The sequence below is a fragment of the Gymnoscopelus braueri genome, assembly GCF_963280865.1.
Source record: "Gymnoscopelus braueri genome assembly, chromosome: 20".
Taxonomy (NCBI): domain Eukaryota; kingdom Metazoa; phylum Chordata; class Actinopteri; order Myctophiformes; family Myctophidae; genus Gymnoscopelus; species Gymnoscopelus braueri.
The window spans coordinates 4,417,429-4,440,270 of NC_137622.1; the positions used below are offsets into that span (position 1 = coordinate 4,417,429).

Genomic DNA, 22,842 nt, shown 5'->3' on the forward strand with positions numbered 1-22,842 from the left:
ATCATCATTATCAGTTATTATTAGCATTATTAATTTTATCATTCAACTTCTTGTTTATGCCCCAAAATGACTGATATACAGGTTTTGTAGCAATTTGTAGCAATTATAGAAATATTAGACCTTGATTGTCAAATGTTTAAGAATTTTCTAATCCTACTTATAATAATTTATAAATATAATACTTTATTTTACGTAAAAATATCTTCAAAAATATTACATTTTTTTTTACATTTGGGACAAAATAGCCAATTTTACATTGAGGTGTGCAGATATCCCATGCAGTGCCCGTTACTTACAGCAGTGGTTCTCAACCTTTTCAGGCCGAGATCCCCCAAAATAATTTGAACTGGGGACCCCCGCCCCAACCAATATGCACGTAGGAGTTGATGCATTTAGTTTGACTCCGTTCCACAGATCAATATTGTGAAAATAGCCGATCTACAAGCTCACAACAACGACTCGGTGGGTTATTTTTGCCTCTTTCTTATATTATTATTGGACAATTTGGCCAACGTTTGACCAGTTGTTTTAGTATACTTTGTTGATTACTTTTGATGCAGTAATGGTCTTTTTCTTTGCTTTCTTTTATATATATATATTTTTTTTAGGTATTAAAAAGGTTACATAAATTGTTACTTCACTGTCATCTGGGGACCCCCCCAAAATCATGTTGGGGACGGGGTCCCGACCCCACAGGTTGAGAACTACTACAATGACACATTACGTCATGCATCTGAAGGCGGAGCCTATTCATTTTGAAACAGAGGAAGTAACGTCTGTCTGCTGAGCGAACATTTATTTACAAACCGGTTGCTTCCATGCTTCTACTCTACTAGATCAGTGATTATCAACCCTGGCAAACGTCCCAATTTTGGTCCGCGAGTACTGCTGAGGTGTTCCGCGCCGTTTGAAGTAAGTCTGAACTCAGCCCCTCGAGAACAATAGCGAGCAGCGATCGTCCGCCAATCGTTACGGCCATCATCCTTTTCACACTCAGCCACGCCCGAGCCGAGTCCATTCAGTGTAGCGACCATCACCCATAGGAATGCAAATATGTTGTCCTACCTGGTACTGTATAAAGGGGCACAGGGGTACATGCTTTGGCACTCAGTATTACTACATTGTGGGTTGGAACGGGCCGATACGGCGGCCAAGAGCCAAGAGGGGCTGTCATATTATAACCTGCCATGATGATGAATGTCCGACAATTAAACACTAACTGTACTAACTTTAAATCAACATAAGTGTTAGATTTCTTATAAAGTGCTTCTAAATCGCTCCAGGGTGTTGTTAGTGTGAACGTAATCCATGTAGTTTTAGTGTTTAATTACTCCACGGAGATCGGGAGATGGTCTGTTCACTCGCAGCTGCGGTAACCAAAAGTCTCGCCCCAAAGCACGCTACCCCCATTTGTTTTCGCGGACCAGCGGTTCTTCTTGTATTTGTTTTACTGAGGATAAGGTTAGAAATAAGTTTAGTATTAGGCATAGTTTTACTGATGTTACGTTTAGGAATAAGGTTAGGTTTAGACATAGTTTACTGAGGTTACGTTTAGGAATACCAGGTGGGCGACTGTGTTTTGGGGCGAGTGTTTTGGTAACCGTCTGTAGTGGGTAACTGCGCATGCGTCCGAAATAATGCTTTCACTTTTTACTCTGGTAAGATGAAATCAGACTCCTCCAGTCAGCACTGAGCCAAGTTTGTATATTTGTAGGCCAAAGACATTTTGTAATGTTTGTATTTGTTTGTTTGTTTTCTTTATTACATCTTGTGTACATGAGAGTAAATATTTTGATATATATATATATATATATATATATATATGTATATATATATATATATATATATATATATATATAATATATGTATACACACACACACACCGTATATCTAGGTGTGCCCTGGGATATTTTGGCTATGCCAGGTGTGCCTTGGCACCAAAAAGGTTGATATACACTGTACTAGATAACAGGTACGTTTAATTAGTTTATGGAATTAAAATGTTATCCAACTTGTTAGTATCGTAAATGTGCAGTTATATTTGTGTATTAGCCATGGATCACACGACGCTCGTCCGTCACGAGCGTCATGGCTGAACTTAGACCTGGTTTTTGCACGTTCTCCATTTAGAACCTGTACATCTACATAAACGTTCAGATTTTAAATATAAAGTGCTTACTCCATGGCCATGGATGTTACAAGTCTACTCGGGCACTCAGAAATACCCGTATGGTTTGTATTGTTCAATAAAAAGCATTTTAATTCGATCGGTGGCCATTTTCTCCGTATTTCCTTATGCGTTCAACTACGTGACCCTATCGGTTGGGAGGTGTACTGCACTCTGATACATTTTAAGTCTATGACACAAAGGCCACCGATCGGATTAAAATGCTTTTCTATGAACAATCCGGAATATACGGATACTTACACCCACCCGAAGTGACTTTTAACATCCGTGGCCATGAGATAAGCACTTTATATTTGAAATATGAACGTTTATGTAGATGTAGGGCCGTAAATGGAGAAAGTGCAAAAACCAGGTTGAAGTTTCCTCATGACTGTCATGAATGTCGTGATTCGCTCGGGTCTAAAGCTTAAATTATGTTTCGTCGTAAGACACTGTTGCACGCCCAAAAATCACTGATCTACAAGCTCTGCAGCGACACATTGTGAGCTTGTAGATAAGGTTTTTGGGGCGTGTAACACAGTCTTAGACATGGCATTAGCATATTAATTTCCATGTGGTGCATATCAGTGTTTATTTCAGGTATAAATCATTCCACAACAGTGAAAGCTAATGTTGGCCTCATTTGTTTTGACTGTAATTAATTATTATCATATCTATGAATTTTGTTTGAAACCTACAGTACAAAGTACAATCATTTAATTAAGAGAAAGAGAGTACAAATAGTACCAATGGATAAAACAAAATCAAATCAGCTGACAGATTTGGTAATCCGTTTTTTTTACTTAGTTTTGTTTTGCAGACAGTAGCTAGCAAAAGCAGGTAATGTTTATCAGTGGTTCTCAAAGTGGGCTCCAGGGACCCCCAGGGGTCATTGGGGGGTTTCCAGGTGGTCCCCAGGTAAATGAGGTTATATAGCATCAAAATCAGTTTAAAGGGTAAGACCACTTTGGTAGAGGTTTGGGTTGTGTATTTACCTTGCCATGATGTAACTCCAAAGGTGGGCAAGAAATAAAAAATAGTTGCTCCATTGATTAGAAATTGATAATTCAAAATATGCTCCTCATTGACTTACATTGTACGGTAAAACAGCTCTCAAAGTCACTCTTTTAGCACATAAATGAACCCAAACATGGCTGATTCAGACAATATAGAGCATCACCAAACCCAGTACTGTTTTTTTTTTAAATAAAAATGTCAACTTCCTGTTGATTTTACTATTTGAAGATCTGGATCCGGATCCGCCGATCCAGTCCGGGTTTTCTACTTCTAAAAAATGGCAAAATCAACAGGAAGTTGACATTTTTATAAAAAAAAAAACAGTACTGGGTTTGGTGATGTTCTATATTGTCTGAATCAACTTTGTTTGCGTTCGTTTTTGTGCTAAAAGAGTGACTTTGAGAGCAGTTTTACTGTACAATGTAAGTCAATGAGGAGCATATTTTGAATTATCAATTTCTAATCGATGGAGCAATTATTTTTTTATTTCTTGCCCACCTTTGGAGTTACATCATGGCAAGGTAACTACACAACCCAAACCTCTACCAAAGTGGTCTTGCCCTTTAACCACTTAAACCCTATAAATTGCCTATTTGAAAATAGCAGATCTACAAGCTCACAGTGCAGCGCATGGTGATGCGTTGTGAGCTTGTAGATCAGCTATTAAAAAACAAAAAAACACTGTAAACAAACTGTGTGGAATATTTCTGAAACACTTTTGTAACTCAAATCTTGAGTCCTTAGCCAAGTACATAGACTACTAATTAGGGGGTCCTTGATGTGAACATGTTTGAGAACCACTGATTTGTACAACATTAATCATTAATCAGTTCTGCATTGTGAAACACTTTGCCAAATTCCTCAGAAGAACTGAATGATGAGAAGGGGGCACGGTGGCACAAATTATGAGCAATCTGATGAGTTAACATAACATTTTAAATTACTGACGCACAAATAATATCTATGTCTATTTCTACTATCACAGATGCTGAAAGAAACACCTGGCTTGCAGTGAGCACTGATCACCAGTGCAAAGACTGGACACGAAGAAGTGCGAAGACGATTTTCAGGTGAGAAAAACATCTGCTGCTACGTGATGTCTCTACTTGCAATAGAGTCTGAGGATGTCTTTATTTTTTTATTACATGTTTGGATACCTTTTACTTTCGTTTGATACTTTTCTTTTTTGTTGTTTGACATTTTCCTCCTTTATAATTCTTAATACTATGTATGCAAATACAATTAATAGCTTGTACAAAAAATTATGCCACTCTTTTACACCAAGCTGTTACCCTCAACTGCTGAGCTGGGGTCAATGACTACGCATTTTTTATTTGTTTTTCTGTCTTTTAGGTGTTGGCGTCAGCAGCAGTTGTTGAAAGGATAATGAAGCTTCCCGACTCGTCTAATTGTCTTAGGTAGTGTAAACTGTTTTTTTCTAATCTGTTTTAAAGCATTGCAAATACGGAGACTATATGGAGGTCATGTTTTAGTTTAACAATCTTTTGTTATGTGGAAAGCAACAGACGAACACTGTTAACATGCAAACCATATATGTCTAATTATGTTTAGGTGAAGCTACAAAATGGATGCTGAGCATTGAGGGTCCGGTCGTTGTGGCTCCACAGATCAACTTCCTGGCTGGACTTGCAGCTTTTCCAGTTATTACAACTTCACTCTGGTGCACAGGAGCACGCCTGTTACACACTGGAATTCATTCAAAGGTAACTTTCTGCTTGAAGTAGAACCATCATATGTAACTCGAAAAATGTGCTCTCTTGTAGAGCAGCTATGAGTGCACCTTTTCCATATGTGATTTGTGATTTCAGATGTTTCGTTGGGATCAACCCATTGGCGGTGGCACCAACACGACAAAGCTGCTCAGCCAGAAAAGTGGGTCTATCCTCCTGTCTCCTCCCTCCTGAAGCGATTGATGGACTTCGATTGGCTTTGAGTGAAAGTTATGTGCAAAACATTCATTTTCATTCATGCCTTTAATTTATTTGCGAAGCATATCTTATTGCTCTTTCTGGTAAACAACCTGTGCTGATAATCTGTTGTTCGTACAAGTGAAGTTCATGTGATGTCAAACATACCATGAGATCATTCGACAAGACAAACTTACATAATTCTATTATTATTATTATTATTATTATTATTATTATTATTATTATTACATAATTCTAACCAATAATTGTAAATATAGAAGGTGTCTGGGACTCATAAATGCACTCACTTTTCAGACAATTCAAAATTATTGCATGTTTATGAAAAAAAAAGAATAAACTAATAAAATAGATACTGTTTGAATAAAGGCTTTGGGCTATCAGCCGATAAACTCACAAGGAAACTCATGTACACTAAATCAGGTGGTGTAGCAAAACTTATATGCTTGGAGTCTTTAGAAGATAGACTCGAGGCATTTTTCCACTGTCGTCTCATGTCCTTTTGATCTCTTTGCAGAGGCAACAATGAAGAAGTGGCCGCACGCAACTAAAGGCCAGCTGGGTCAAGCCATCAACAGCAAGTTGACAGAGCTCAGGCATCGCCGAAAGGCAGATAATTGAAATTATTATTCCTGTCTAAGATCAACCAATTATTTTCTGTTGTGATTATGTTTAATTGAGATTTTGAATAAATGTTTAATAACTTCCAGATGTTGTGTTTTATTTAATTCATGTAGGTATGCATATTTGTATTTATGTAGGTATACATATCCTTAACATACTGTATATGTGTAAATAAACATATATGACCTATATTTAACATATATGTGTAAATATACATATATGACCTATATTTAGCATATATATATAATGCATATATGAAATTGGACCCCTACATATATGGGCATATATGCAGCATTCATATATATGCGCATATATGTGCATATATACATATATATATGCATATATATGTGCATATATGTTGAAAGACATATATGTAGGGGTCCAATTTCATATATGTGGCATATATGTTGAACATATATGTGGCAATATAGGTTCATATATTTTCTTTCCATGTGGGTGGTGACTGATATATTGTCCTTCTAATGAATCTTAGACTCATTAAAAACTACACGTCCCTGCTTCTATAGTTACTGATATTGTCCTTCTAATGAATGTTAGACTCACTGAAAACACACGTCCCTGCTTCTGGTGACTGATATTGTCCTTAAAATGAATGTTAGACTCATTGAGAACTACATGTCCCTGTTTCTGGTGACTGATATTGTCCTTAAATGAATGTTAGACTCATTGAGAACTACATGTCCCTGTTTCTGGTGACTGATATTGTCCTTAAAATGAATGTTAGACTCATTGAGAACTACATGTCCCTGTTTCTGGTGACTGATATTGTCCTTAAAATGAATGTTAGACTCATTGAGAACTACATGTCCCTGTTTCTGGTGACTGATATTGTCCTTAAATGAATGTTAGACTCATTGAGAACTACATGTCCCTGCTTCTGGTGACTGATATTGTCCTTAAAATGAATGTTAGACTCATTGAAAACTACAGTATACGTCCATGCTTCTGCTGACTGATATTGTCCTTTTAAAGAATATTAGACTCATTGAAAACTATACGTCCATGCTTCTGGTGACTGATATTGTCCTTCTAATGCATGAGGAGAGCGTACATTCTTTCGATTAGTTATTTCATTATGTTAATATTTCCAGTCCATGCATGAAATCCATGATATTCATCCATGGGAATAACTAACCATATCTATAGCCGGGCAACAGATCTCAATTATTAAACACATGCCAGAGTATGTTTGTGTATAAATCCATGCGTGAGTTGAATTATGTTCTACAATGTGCAAACGTGCTAATTAAGGTGTACCAGGATAATATCACTAATGGGACATTTTGCTCTAGGTGTGAATATGTGCTGTTCTTTTTGCTTCTGTGTGGCGCTCATTTACATAACCCAATTTGAACCGTATAGCTAGGGGTGTATGTGTGTGTGTGTGTGTGTGTGTGTGTGTGTGTGTGTGTGTGTGTGTGTGTGGGGGGGGGGGGGGGGGGGTTATGTGACCACAGACAGACCGGCAACTCAGCAATTAGCTATTGAGTTTCCACACAAAGGCACACTTTGTATTACTATACTTGTGAGGACAAACATTTTAGCATGGTCATTTTATGAATGCCTTTTTTCTTTCTTTCTTTTTTTTTTGTCGCCGTTATTAACCCTAACCATAAAGCCAGAGTTTAACTACGCGCCGGTGTCACGCACACGCAAAATAGCCGATCCACAAGCTCACAACGCAGCCCAACGCGACACGTTGTGTCCGTGTACATTGGCTATTTAGGGCGTGCGACAGCAGCAAACAACTTCGTATAAATCAATCTTAATACCACATTTTGGGGGGAAAATTTAAAAACACAACTATGAAACAACATTTTTCTTGCGAGAACCAGGAACATTGTCCTCACCATGTCTATTCCTCAAATTCTACTATACTTGTGGGGACATTTGGCCCTCATAAGTAGCCTATAGTAATACAAGTACACACGCGTGCACAAGCGCAAGCACACACGCACACACACGCATACATTATCGATGTCACATACTGTATTGTGCTCCAGCTACCCTAAATCCCTTTAAACCTTGAAAGTGCATGCTGCATCTTTCACACAATTACTGTGCAACCTCGGGCCCACCCCGAATACAACCAATATGTTAGTAGTTCTGCAGCGAAGGTGATGTAGCCTGCCTAAACACATACACACACCACAGTTCAGCACACCATTGCACTTTTTCCCCCTTTCTTCTTTTTAATTTAGTCATTATAAAAATGTAACCTCCACACATGTATGTACGACAGCAGTCCACTGCTGTCGTACCCTGGGCTTAACTGCCAGTGAGGAGCCCCCACCGAGAGGATTTAAATCCTGTGGTTGTATACAACGTTTACTGGTTGACAAGCGATATTGCATGAAACTGAAAATGGAAATAACTCACCATTACAAATGTGCTCTCTCTGTTATAGCTCAAGATCAAAACAATTTGACACCCATTGGGGGAAACAGGTGTAACAGACCATAACTATACCTGGGGTTAAAGCGGGATAGTCTGTTTTATACTCCAGGGTATAAACTGGACTAGCCCAGAAAATATACCCCAGGGTATTAAACAGGCTAGCCCACCCCACTTTAACCCATGGATATAGTTTGGCGTGGTTACCGATTGCAAAATGAACCACTTAAACAATAGCCAATCTAGCTCACAATGCATCATGTCGCGATGCTTTGTGAGCTTGTAGATCGGCTATTTCCCTGCATGTTCACCTATATTTGTTGTTATTATGACGGAATAGGGACGGTAGGACTCATGTGATTAAATGAGACCTGACAAAAGGAGAAAAGGGTGCTTTCCAGTCAGTCAGAGTAATTTCAAGCTTGAGGAGTGACATGCCTTCCTGGGTGAACCCCTTGAGCATTGCTGAAGACGTCACATTAGCTTAATTAGCTAGCTGCACAGGTAGACGCCACCAAGACCTAAAAGCACATTTTCTTTTTTACTCCAGGTGACTGCGCTCCTCGTTGTCTTTTTCCCGTTGCGTTCTTTGCTTTCACCAATCTCGTCAGTCTTCCCTCCTAGGCGCTAAGGCCTAATTTGTGATGCGCTGTGAGCTCGCATATATCGCAATTTTTTTTCCCGAGCTACGAATCGGGGCTTTTACCCCCCCGACACCTCCCCGCCCTCGTTGCCTCGTTCCGTCCTTTCTGCGGTAGCTAGAAACAACAGAGAGCTGAGTCAATGCGCGGCGGGTGACAGGTGACGCTTCGGATGAAAGGCCCTGACTGGGATCGGGAGCGCCCTGGAGCTGTCACAGCGCTCAGCACACAACAGAAAGAAAGTCAGGATCTGGTTGGAGGGGCGGGCGGGTGTGTGTGTGTGTGTGTGTGTGTGTGTGTGTGTGTGTGTGTGTGTGTGTGTGTGTGTGTGTGTGTGTGTGTGTGTGTGTGTGTGTGTGTGTGTGTGTGTGTGCGTGTGTGTGTGTGTGTACTGCAGTTGGGGAACGTTGCCCCCAGGCTGTGTGCCTCTAATTGACTCCAACAGGTTGACATGGGCTTTTTGTGACTGTCAATTCATATGCCGACATACACACACACACACACACACACACACACACACACATGTGCATACAGTACGTGCAGGTGTGTGTGTGTGTGTGTGTGTGTGTGTGTGTGTGTGTGTGTGTGTGTGCACGTGTGCATGTACGAGCAAACACATTGATATGAATGGCAAAAGAAAAAAATACAGAAATTGCAGAAATTCAAAGGCGGGCGCATACAGGCAAACGCGCACGCACACACACACACACACACACACACACACACACACACACACACACACACACACACACACACACACACACACACACACACACACACACACACACACACACACACACACACACACACACACACACGTATACACACACACGTATACACACACACACACACACACACACACACACGTATACACTCTCCTGTATGCCAACCCCACAGTGGTTGAGTTTGAGCAAATTACAGTCTATCCCCTTTACTATCTCTGCCTGCCTTCTGACTGCCTTCTGACACGCACACGCACACGCACACGCACACGCACACGCACACGCACACGCACACGCACAACTATACTATGATCAGTCACAAAAAAAAATCACTTTTTTTTTGTGTGCATCATATAGCCTAGTAGTAGTCACTCACTGTTCAACAAAACTAATACACTAACAACCAAAACACTAGTTGCACGGTGGTACATCAACAAGCCACACCCACGTTAGCCTGTACAACCATAACTGCCCAGCAACAGTACAAAGAAATACATCTCATTGGCTATTATAGGTCCTGCATGCATACATTAACTGCACGGCTGTAGTATCTACTGCAGTCGTTCCCAAATTGGGGGTCAGGACCCCCAGGGGGGGTCCCCAAATTATTTTGGAGGGTCCCCAGATGATTAGCTTAATGTGCAACATTGTTTTCTCACTCAACAGTAAACAAACCAACATACAGTAGTATAAGTGTATACAGAGTATACATCTGCACATTTCTAAAGTTACAATTGAATGACTTTTAAGACCTTTTTAATACCAAATTGGCCAAATTGTCAAATGCTAGGTACTGTAAGACAGAGGCAAACAGTGTGAAAATAGCCGATCTACAAGCTCACTAACGCCTCGCAGTGCACATGTGATTATTTTGGAGGCTTGCGGCCTGAAAAGTTTGGGAACCCTGGCTCTACTGTGCATCTCCCGTTTTTTCATGTCTTGGCCCTCTAAATTATTTAGCTTGTTGTTGTTTTACAAGGAAGACCCCATCCACTTTCACACAAATCAGGCTCTAAATGTGTGCACGTGTGCGCGCGCATGGGTGTTTGCGCGCGCGCACACACACACACACACACACACACACACACACACACACACACACACACACACACACACACACACACACACACACACACACACACACACACACACACAACACACGCGTCTTCTCTGTCACACTGCGGTCACAGATGCACGCTTGCCAGAGTGCCATCCGGTCATGACCCGACCTCTGGGGACATCTCCAATGTCCCCCCCCCACCCCCACCTTTCACCCCGCCTCTCCACTTAGACCCTCATCCATCCATCCATCCATCCATCAATCCTTCCATCCGTTCATGCATCCATCCGCACTTCCATCTATCCAACCATCCGTTCATCCAAATAAATAAACACCCCACGCCGAACCCAGTCCCATTCCCCCCGTGCCCCTGTCCATCTGTCTGTCTGTCCCTCTCCAGAGGGGCCATTATCCATGTGCTTGTGTCACCGTGGTCAAACCCAAACGGCTCCCACTGGAACCCTGTGGAATGATAAAGGCTTCAGAATGCTCCGCGAGTACATCTGTTTCTCTTCCACCGCACTTAATAGCAGCTCTGTGCGTGTATGCGCGCGTGTGTGCGTGCGTGTACTTGTAATACTGTACACAAATTTGGCACAATGTGAGAAATGGACATGGCGAGAACAATTTCCTTCGTCCTCACAAGAAAAACTGTTTGTTTTCTGGTTAAAAACAAAGATTTTTTTTGGTTATAAGTTTACGATTAGGAACAGATTCAGGTTGAGGTTCTAGGGGTTAGCATTAGCATTGGGTTAGCATTTAGAGGTTAGACTTAGGGGTACTCAAAATTGCCCTTAAACGGAGTACTTAACGACTTTCCACCAACCTCTGGCTGAAGGATTTCTCTGTGTTCTGTGGCTCTCCACTCCAGTCAGACTGGGTTCCTCTGCAGTGAGTCTAACGTAGCTCTGAATCGCTGGTCTCTCTCCACATTTGCATGGCGTCAGCTCCTGTAGTGGAATGGAGGTTGTTTTGTTTAGAGAACACAGGTGTGTAGGTGAACGTGAATCACTCGCTTTCTTTCAAAACTGGCCTGAAAATGCATCTGTCAGAAAACGTGGAGATTAAATCCCCTTGAAATGAGGGGTCATACTGTACACGGCTGTCGTTTTTATTTGTATTTGTTGATGACATGTTAATATTCGATATCTGGTGATGAATTGAATACATAGGACCACGATAGGACTTTTTTTGTGTTATCCCTTTAGCCCAAGTGTTTTACTGTACTTCTGTGCTGTTTACACTTTTGACTAATACAGTATTCAATCAATCAATCAATCAATCAATCAATCAATCAATCAATACATCAATCAAGGCTCAACGAGACACAGAGATCTATTGAGAACATCATGGCATCACGAGTGTTTTTAAGGGCAACTAGAAGGGACACTTTAAAGCAGGGGTTCTCAACGTGGAGTCCAGGGACCCCAAGGGGTCCTTGAGGGGGTTCCAGGGGGTCCCCACCTAAATGAGTTAATTTAGCATCAAAATAAGTTTAACCACTTTAACCCTAGCTATTTAAAAATAATATTTTTACATTTTAACAAAACATCTTGTATGAAACATGTTGATTTGGGGGTCAACGAGACACAGAGATCTATTGAGAACATCATGGCATCACGAGTGTTTTTAAGGGCAACTAGAAGGGACACTTTAAAGCAGGGGTTCTCAACGTGGAGTCCAGGGACCCCAAGGGGTCTTTGAGGGGGTTCCAGGGGGTCCCCACCTAAATGAGTTAATATAGCATCAAAATAAGTTCAACCACTTTAACCCTAGCTATTAAAATATATATATATATATATATATATTCATATATAGTCATATTTAACCACTTCAACCATTATGTATACTTTGTTGACTGGAGTGCCCCAGGGCTCTACACTAAGTCTGCTCCTTTTGTCCCTCTACACTAAATCTCTTCGCCGGAAATAGCCAATCTACAGGTTGTGAGCCTGTAGGTCGGCTATGTTCGCCGAATGTCTGCCCTAGAATGGTATATCTCTGGGTTCATGTGGTTAATACAGTATAAGTACAATGTTACTCGTTTTATTTTATTTGTTTGATATATTGAGCGAGGCTTGACTTGCAGATGACCTCTGTAGTTTGAATGTAGTAATATAAAATATATATAAAATAAAAGTCATTTTTTAACAGCAATATAAAGGAAGTTTTTTAAATGGCTGATGGTAGAATTGAATATATAAAAAAAAGGTAAAGACATAATTATTCCATCATAAGTCCAGAATAAAGACAGAAGTGTTAATATGCGTAATGCGTGATGTATTATAATCACATTTAGGTACCTGAGGCAAACATTGGCTTTCACCACTTACAGTGGTCCCTCAGGGCGCTATGCTCTTTTGTCTTAAGTCTTTTCTTTTCTGTTTTCGCTTGACATTAACTATCTTCGCAGAATTATACAAGCTTGCCATTAGTTGTAAGCTATTTTCCTGCAAAGGTCTTACCCAGAATATGGATGCTGGGGTTTAAGTGGTTAAAGCGGAGCAGGCAAACTAAAGCAAACACAGACGTAGGTCACACACCGTTGCAAAGGCAAAATCAACTCACTCCGAGCATGCTGGGTAACATGTAAAACCAGTGATGAATTCAACACACTGACACACAGTGAAATCCTCAGTGTCTGTTCCATTTGTTAGTCAGAGAGTGTACAAATGTAACCAAATGGCAGTGGGTGGTGTAAAGTAACTAAGTACATTTACTCAAGTACTGTACTTAAGTACACTTTTTTCTTTTACTATACTGGAGTATTTCCCATTTTCAATACTTTTACTTCGACTCCACTACATCTCAAATATTGTACTTTTACTCCACTGCAATTATTTGATAGCTTTAGTTACTAGTTATTTTGCAGATTTAGATTATTATTACAAAACTGACCACTTCAGTCCTATTATTTTGGCCATTCGAAAATAGCCGAAAGATCTTTTGAAAATAGCAGATCTGCAAGCTCACAATGCGTCACATCGCATGGGATATTCTGCATAATGACTGAGTACTTTTACTTTTGGAACTTTAAGTACATTTTGATACCTTTGTACTTTTACTCAAGTCAATTTTGATTACCGGACTTTTACTTGTAACAGAGTATTTCTACACTGCAGTATTGATACTTTTACCTAAGTAAAACAAAATGTAGAACTTTTTCCACCACTGCCAAATGGGCAGTTTGGCAGTGGTGTCCATTTGTATACACTGAGTTAGATTTTACGTTGTATGTTGCCATTCGATTTTAGGATCTTTAGATCAATACAGTAGACAGACAGAGTGACCAAATTAAAACCAACATTCGGAGTGACATTAACATCCACTGCTGTCTGGGCTGGGAGCTGTTTTTCTTAGTTTTTGCATGCCTTCCTGACATGATGTTGATTTGTTTGTTGAATGAAGCAGGCAAATACGCACAATGACATCTGAGACCATTCTGATTACACAAGAATACTCACTGACTACTTTTACATTCTCTCTCTCTCTCTCTCTCTCTCTCTCTCTCTCTCTCTCTCTCTCTCTCTCTCTCTCTCTCTCTCTCTCTCTCTCTCTCTCTCTGTATTAATTTGTATTAATACCCTTCTTGATCATACTACAGTGTCACACAAAATCATCAAAAATAGCAGATTTACAAGCTCAAAACGGGTCGCCTCGCGATATGTTTCGAGCTTGCAGATCTGCTATTTTTGGCTATTTTAGAATTTGAATCCTGAAAAGGGACAGTTTTGGACATATGAGTGTACACTCTGAGTTACAGACCCACAAGGGTCCATTTTGATATTGAGAACACTGACTTAGAAGTTCCAGCTGAGGTATTTGAGGCCATTTGCACCCTCGTCAATAAACAATAACACGAAAAGGTCCTATATTCTTTGCAACTGTAGAAATATGAACACACACTGTAACTGGATTACAACTTTAAGAACGGAAAACTGTTTACGATGTCCTAAAAAGTAGATTACAGCAATAAGCAACGGGCACTGAGGCACTAAATATGGTCATTTATGCTAATTCAGTAATCCAATATGTGTTCCCTTTGTGCAAATGTTTCCCTAATGATACCATCTCTCAAGACGAAAAGGAAAACAACCGCAACAACCCAGGATCAGTAATGTACATTCTCATGCTACTTGCACCCAAACAGAAGAGAATTCCGTTTTCCATTCCCTGGCTGTAAACTGCCTGTTTAGCATCACTCAGAGTGGTGGAAAAAGTACTCAAATGTTTTACTTAAGTAAAAGTATCAATACTGCAATGTAGAAGTAAAAGTCCGGAATTCAAAATGTACTTGAGTAAAAGTACAAAAGTATTGGTATCAAAATGTACTTAAAGTACCAAAAGTAAAAGTACAAAAATGTTTGAAAATAGCAGATCTACAAGCTCTCAACGCGTTGCGATGCGACGCGTTTGTGAGCCTGTAGATCGGCTATTTTCAAATAGCCTAGGTACTGTATAAAATAGGGCTGAAGTGGTTAATGCATTTTTCATAACATCATAATTTATATCTTAAAAGTAGCTAGTACCTAAGTTTTCAAATACTTGTTATGGAGTAAAAGTATTATATTTGCTTCTGAGATGTAGTGGCGTAGAAGTAAAAGTACTGAAAATGGGGAATACTTCAGTAAAGTAAAAATTCCTCAAAAGTAAGTACAGTACAGTACTTGAGTAAACGTACTTAGTTACTTTACACCACTGCTTGCACCCAAACATTCCCTGGCTGTAAACTGCCTGTTTAGCATCACTCAAATAGCTCTTATCCACTATGACGGGAAAGCCCGGGACTTCCATAGCTTAAGGTTCTTGAAACGGCCCAGAACCCGTGAAGTTCTGTCATAGCATTGTGTTTTCATTTCCATAATAACCATGTCATTAAATATTTAAAAAATAGCCGATTTGAAATAAAACTTCAAAGTTCTGACTTTCCTTTGACGGATAGTTTTTCCTAAGTTGGATCTCCTCCCGTTGTGTGGATTGTTCCCCCTTTGAGGACTTCTTTTCCTTTGTGGATCTACCATGTGGATTGTTACCTGTGAAGTTTCTGTTTCATGCGGACTGCCTTCTCATCCTTTGTGGATCTACACATGCTCACATGAATAGTTTCTGACTGGTGATTGGAATGATTACGTCTACTTTTGTGTTACAAGTTAAAGTGTTGGGTCTGATTTTGATCATGTTAATTATTATACATAATGTGCTATATACACTTTAAACAATGCATCATTACCCACTGATTTACACCTGTAAACCTGTGATGTGACAAATTCCGATTCTGATTCTGGGCATGTAAAGGCATGTCTTTAATGTCTTAACATTCCGTGAAAATACACAGGCGTTCAATCAAAATAGCTGACCTTCAAGCTCACAATTTGTGGCAACGGGTCGCATTGTGAGCTTGTAGATCGGCTATTTTCTGAGATTTGGAGTAGACTTAGTGAAATACTATCATTAGTATTCCTGAAGGACCCTGGTCAACTTATACAGGGTTTAAGTGGTTCATTTTTATTATGATTTTTGTTTTTTTGTTATTGTGCAATGCACCATACATGCGATCATAAGCACTGGTTCTCAACATGGGGTCCAGGAACCACCAGGGGTTCCAAATGGACAGTCATGAGTCTGTTTGGTTCAAATGGAACCAGGTTCAATTGGTTCCACTTGTACACTCTCAGAGTTAAATGAACAATGAGGATTTTACAGTGTAAACTGGGATCCCATTTAAAAACAAATGGCATCAAATGGGGGGTCTGTGACCCAATGCTTATACAACTGGGAGTGCCTGACTACATTAAAGAAGGTTTAGAATCACTGAGCATAAGCGTTCTATACAAACTGGAAGATATGAAACTGTTGAACGAGTTACTGTAGCTCAATGTCTGTAAATACCCTTGAAACAGACTCCAGAGAGAAACAATTTGTTGGAACAAAATTATCCCTCTCACTGTGACATTTGTTCTTCTGTAAAACACAATCAAAGCTGTGGGTAAGTGAGAATGGTTTTGCATACGGGCCAATGCTGGCTTGCGGAACAGTAAAGAGAGAGAGAGAGAAAAGAATAGTGATTGAGAGTACGTTTATGCAAAGCAAACTTTCCGGATTCAGCTCGACAGATATATTGTCTTAGCCTGACACTCATTTTCATTTAGTTTCACTCCATTATTCAGTCTGAAAGCCCTCTCAGTGCAGCCGTTTTCTGAGGTGGGGGCGTGGCCAAAGTTGGACTCTTTGGCGATTGGTTCATACTGGATTATCCCGATCCCGATTCGTCGTACAGATTTTCAACCGAGAAACCCCCGCCTTCGACACCGTCACCAGACCCTGAATGCGAGGAAAGCGATTCAGGGGGTGGAGCCAGGCTAATATTGTCTGATGATTCTGTCTAAGCTGTAAAAAAAAAAAAGAAGGGAACATGGACTGTTTTTTTTCTTCTTTTGTTTGTTTTCTTTTAGTTGGCGAGGACAGGGAACAGATACAACGAGAATTGATCTGTTCGATTTTTTTCAGGTCAGTCAAACTGAAGGCCTTCTTTGCGAAGGGGTTCACGAACATACTTTCTTCCTCTTCCCGCAGCATACATTACCTAAAATTCACAAATCCTTGGCAGAAACTGTACCTGGCCGTCCCATTGTAGCAGGTATACAATCTGTATCAGAACACATATCTCAGTATATTGATATACAGATCAAAGATCTAGTTTCCCATCTTCCCTCTTTAAAAGACAGCACATTTTCTCAACAAAGTACACTCCATAGAGAACATTGAGGCACGTCCCTGCTCTCCCAATTATGCAAATCTGTTCATGGGGAAGTTTGAGGAGGATTTTGTATACAACAATAATCCTTTTTATATACTCTGTTAAGATGTTGGTTCAGGTTTATCGATGTGTTTTGTATGTTCACTGGTTCCCCTGAACAGTTACAACAGTTTAAATCATATATCAATAGTAGAATGCCCACGATCAAGTTTACCTTAGAGCATAGCCAGCAGTCTATTTCCTTTTTTGATGTAGTTATAAATAAGAGCAGTTAGAAACTAGAGTATACAGGAAAGAAACAGACCGTAACAGCTTTTTGGATTTTTCCAGTTATCATCTTCCTGGCCTTAAAAAGGACCTGCCATATAGTCAACTAGTGAGAATGAGAATAATTTGCAGTTCAGACAGTGCCTTTGGAGAACAGGCTGGTGCTCAAGATTCACTGCCAAAGGTTATGGTACTGGTATCTTAAATGACGCTCTACAGAGAGCAAGACTAGATTTAGATAATAATTTGTTAACTCCCAAACCACCTTCGTCCAGAATAATATCCAATATAATTGTACGTGCAACTACGTTTTCACCTGTCTCACACTGGCACATCCTGTCTAGTGATCCTAGCAGGTCTGGTTTTCAGAGAGAAGCCTTTATTTGCCCACAAGAGGGCCAAAAACTACATTTTTAAAATCCCCCCAGCACTTATAGTCAACTTTACCCTCTGGTAATTTCCCCTGCCGTATACATTCATTGCAATGCCATGATTAAGAGCGAGTCATTTTTACAGTCGCATTCTGATAAAAAAAAACTATATGCCGTCAAATGTAGGATTTCATGCCAAACAAAACATGTTGTGTATCTTTTGAAATGCTAGGGAACCATTAGAGAACTTAAAACTAGGTTTTCAGAACACAAGAGCTCCATCCGGAACAATGATGAGAAATCCTCGGTGGCCAGGCACTTCAATGCTGCGGAGCATGATGTCTGCACTCTGAGGTTTCAGGGGATAGAGGCGGTCAGTCAGCCCATTAAAGAGAGGTGGTGATAGGGACAAAGCGTTACTCCAGAGGGAGGCCAACTGGATCCACACACTACAGACAGAGCACCCAAAGGGTGTCAATGAGGAGCTTCTATTGAGCTGCTTTTTGTGAAGTGTAAGATATTCAGTCAGCCACATTGGCGTTTTTAAATGGGCACAATCACATTTAAATTAGATGTCCAAAGTAATAAAATCGACACTGTTCAAACATGTCCATATGGGGGCGTGGGTCCAAAGGCCTCCTTCCTATGTTTTCTTTGTGTAATTTTGTATTTTTGTATTTGTCATATTATGTACTGTTGAATCTCACAAAGACCTGTGTGGTTCTCGGTTTGTCTGCATGTTAGTTCAAGGTGTTTTTCAGTTATTCTAGTTCTCAAACATTTTCATGTCCAGGACTCCCAAATTGATATGTATTTGACGAAAGACCCCATATCTGGGAAAGAATTATGCCAGGGGGCCCTATAAGAGAAGATTAGTGTAAAACTAATACAAAATATCTAATATGTTCCAAAATCTTTCAAGATTTGTCAAAATGTTTAGAAAATACTAAAGTAAAGTACAGTATAGTAGCTCACAACGCGTTGCAATACGATACGCTGTGAGCTTGTAGAGCGCCAATTTTCAAACAGGTTAAAGTGGTTAAACTGAGTTTGATGATTTTGATCCTCTCAAGGATTCCTGGGGGTCCCCGGACCCCACTTTAAGAACCACTGTTCTAGAGCAGTGATTCTCAAAGTGGGGTCCGGGGAACCCAGGGGTCCTTGCGAGGGTTCCAGGGGATCCTGATGCGACGCGTTGTGAAGATTGTAGATCTGCTATTTTCAAAACATCTTGAAACCATGCTGAACATTTTTGAAACATTTTAACAACACAAATCTTGTATGGGGTCCCTGGCACAAAATATTTTTCAGATGGGGGTCCGCGGCTATTATGCATATTCATTTGGGTTCCTTGACATGAAACAGTTTGAGAACCAATGTTCTAGTGGTATATTCGAGGCTAGTGTGTTTTGGGTTTGTACTTAAGCGTGTGTTCCTGTACAGTACATTTTATGATATGTGTAAGCATGTAAGTCTAGTTAGAAGTGTGACCGGGTCCACCTAGAGTTGGGGTCCTAACACTTGAAATGGGACAGGATTATGAATAATTGATCTATTCCTACAAGAAGAGTTCTATTAACAGGAAGTGAATCTTTGAATATGTCAAGATTCAAGATTTGTATTTGTTAACACAGAGTGCAGAAGACAATTCAGTGTGTGTGTGTGCGTGTGTGTGCGTGTGCGTGTGTGTGTGCGTGTGTGTGAGAGAGAGTGAGAGTGTGTGCGTGTACAAATGCAGGCACGAACCAATGCAAATGAATGTCCCTGATGATGGAATATGATCCTCATCAATAATATTCTGTGACAGAATTTGAATGCAGAATGATGCACCAAATCGTACAAAATGCAGCATAATATGCCTGACAAGCCAGTCTGCTATGACCCTTGATGAACACTGTACTGAACCTGAATGCAAAGACCAACATCCCAGGTAAGAGCTTAAATACATATTAGTCTTTGTAGATATAAAGGGAAGAGTCAAAATAAATATTATATTATGTTGTATTGTATACAGTAAAGTATGTGTTTCATATAACAAAGAAACAAAAACTAAGCATGCATGAAATAGTGAGTGAATGAATATCTTATGTCACAGATTTCCACTTGATATTGAAGTATTTCTAAGATGTAAACTGTTACTGTCTGTAGAGCTAACCCAATTGCATTGATATAGTTATGAAAAGTGATTTCAATATTTTTGCATGATGTTGTACACATCTAAAGTGGAACATGTGGACTCACATAAACACTGGCCGTGTTTAGGCACCACCCTTAAAGGAGAATTCCAGTCATTTTAGATGTTTGCTTTGATGTGTCGCTAATCACTCACCAACATACAAAGGGCCATTGAATTTTTCCAGAGAAGCCCCTGTTGTCCATTGTGGAGACCCCTTCCACTGGCATAATAGAGTAAAGCGGATAAACAAAACTCGCCTATTTTAGAAGCTCCAAAGTTTTTTTTCCCCCCACTAATCCTCATTATGCAGTGTACTGACACTCAAACATGCACTGAATGTCCCTTATGAGCTGCCGTTCATGCAGAACGACATGAAGTTAGACCTCGGTGTTGCCAGATTCTGTGAGAGAAACAAGCAACCAGCTCCATGACCCCTCCATTAAGCCTATAAGCACAACCAAAAATGATGATGGTGTGTCTAGATATTCAATTAAACGCTGGAATGTTGAGTCGACATATCCTGCAAGGTCTATTGAAATGTACAAAATATTTCAGAACCAAACAGTTATGAACTTATGCCACACATTTGAGGGAGTGTACCTTTCGTAGAATATGAATACACATTTTTGCAACCCATGACGACTGTGGCTTGTTTTCCCCCTTCTCTTTCAGAAGCTGTAGTCTATCACTGAAGATGAACTCGACGGACAGCAACAGAACTTCCGATTCCATATATTATTTTATTCCTATGTACATCAATGTGATTGCTGGCCTCCCCACCCACACTTACGTCCTGTGGCTGATGGCGAAGGCAGGCCGAGAATCTCTGGCTACCGACTTCTTTGCCCTGCAGATGACCGCGGGGGAACTCGTGCACGTGATACTCGGCGTTATTCATGTTATTCTCAGTCCTTTCTTCATTGCCATTCATCTCAGGAAACTTTTAGGTTTCAGTCTCGGTTTAGTCTACAGCAGCCGCCCCGTGTTTCAGTGCCTCATGTGTTTGGAGCGTTACCTGGCCGTCATGCACCCTTTGGTCTTCCAGAAATATCGACCCCTGAGGTACAAGGTGGCCTCTCTGAGCGTGGCCTCGCTGCTGGTCGCGGGCTGGTGCACCGCATGGCTGTTCATGGGCGTGCACCCGGCTCCCCTCGTCGTTGCCTTCATCCTGTTTTTGGCTTGTTTTTCGGTCAATCTCTTCTGCTGCCTGGCCGTTCTGAAGGCACTGAGAAATCCCGGACCCGGGGACGGGAACGGGGACAAGGGGAGAGAGGGGACAAACGTCAAGATGAGAGCCTTCAAGACCATTCTCCTCAGCTTATGTGCGATGGTGCTGAATGGCATTCCAATGACAGTGGTCATGCTGTGGTATTTTGTTTATTGTGGAGGTGGTTGTGAGCAATTTCTCACAGCTTTTGCTGCTCTGTACACTTGCGTAGCGGTCGCAGGTTATGTGCAGCCGTGCTTGTACCTACACAGGATGGGGAAGCTGCCGTGCAAAAAGCCCTGATTGGAATCACACAAATTCTGTTCTACATATTACTGTAGTTTCTTTGCTATACTCTCAAAATTGTCCGCTGCCCATTTATTTTTAATGAGCAAGTAGTCGACTGTGTTCCTGGCTTGGATCAATGGAACTAACGTAGTATACTTTCAAGTAAAAATCAACAATGAAAGCAAATTAATTATTTCAAGGATTTAAAGAAAACAATTACATTGACGTTTTTATGTTATCTTAACATTACAATCATAGTGTTTTGCCAATGATTTGTGGGCTCACTTACAATATCCACTCGGCCCACCAGTGGTCCCCAGCCCACAGGTTGGGTCGCTTCACTAGACAAGCGGTTCTCAACCTTTTCAGGCCGTGACCCCCCGAAATAATCACATTTGAACTGGGGACCCCCCGCCCTGACAAGTACTTGGAATGTAGGAGTTGAGGCATTACATTTAGTTTGACTCGGTTCCCACAGATAAATATTGTGAAAAAAGCAGATCTACCAGCAATGCCTTGCGAGCTTGTAGATCGGCAATTTACAAAATGTTTGCCTTATTTGAAAATTTGGCCAATGTTTCACAAGTTTTTATAGTATGGTTTGTTGATTACTTTTGTGTAGTAATGGTCTTTTTTTTATTTCAGTCCTTAAATTGACACTTCACTGTCATCTGGGGACCCCCAAAATACGCCATATTTGATAGTTTATACTAATGATTTGTAACAAAATAGTGGAAATAGCTGATCTACAGGCTCACAACGCGTCACGATGCGACACGTTGTGAGCTTGTAGATCAGATATTTCCACTATTTTGGAAAATGTCTCAAAATATATGAACCTTTCTCAACGATTATGACGATTATGCAAAATAATAGTGATTATCTGAAATAATTGTGATTAGGTGATTATGTAATAATTATAGGGACGCACCGATGTGACATTTCTGGTCGATACTGATAACTGATGTCAACATTGCTGTCATGGTCGATAACTGATATTTACCGATGTCGAATAACTGAATAAACACAAGTTCAAATGTTGCCCTTTCTGAAAAATGCATATAAACACTGCATTTGGAAAAGCAATGCCTCTTTATTCCAAAACTAGATGCACCATATTGGAATTTTGGCCCATATCCCAGTAAACAGCTTGAATGTTATTTATTATTTATTTATTTTTAAAT

At 40.3% G+C, this 22,842-nt stretch overlaps 1 long non-coding RNA gene across 1 annotated transcript; it reads left to right on the forward strand.

The window, feature by feature from the left end:
* Positions 1-4,782: 4,782 nt before the first annotated feature.
* LOC308075850 lies at positions 4,783-5,837 on the forward strand. Its single transcript, XR_013932227.1, has 2 exons — positions 4,783-4,908; positions 5,014-5,837. It is a non-coding gene; the product is annotated as an uncharacterized lncRNA (long non-coding RNA).
* Positions 5,838-22,842: the final 17,005 nt, after the last annotated feature.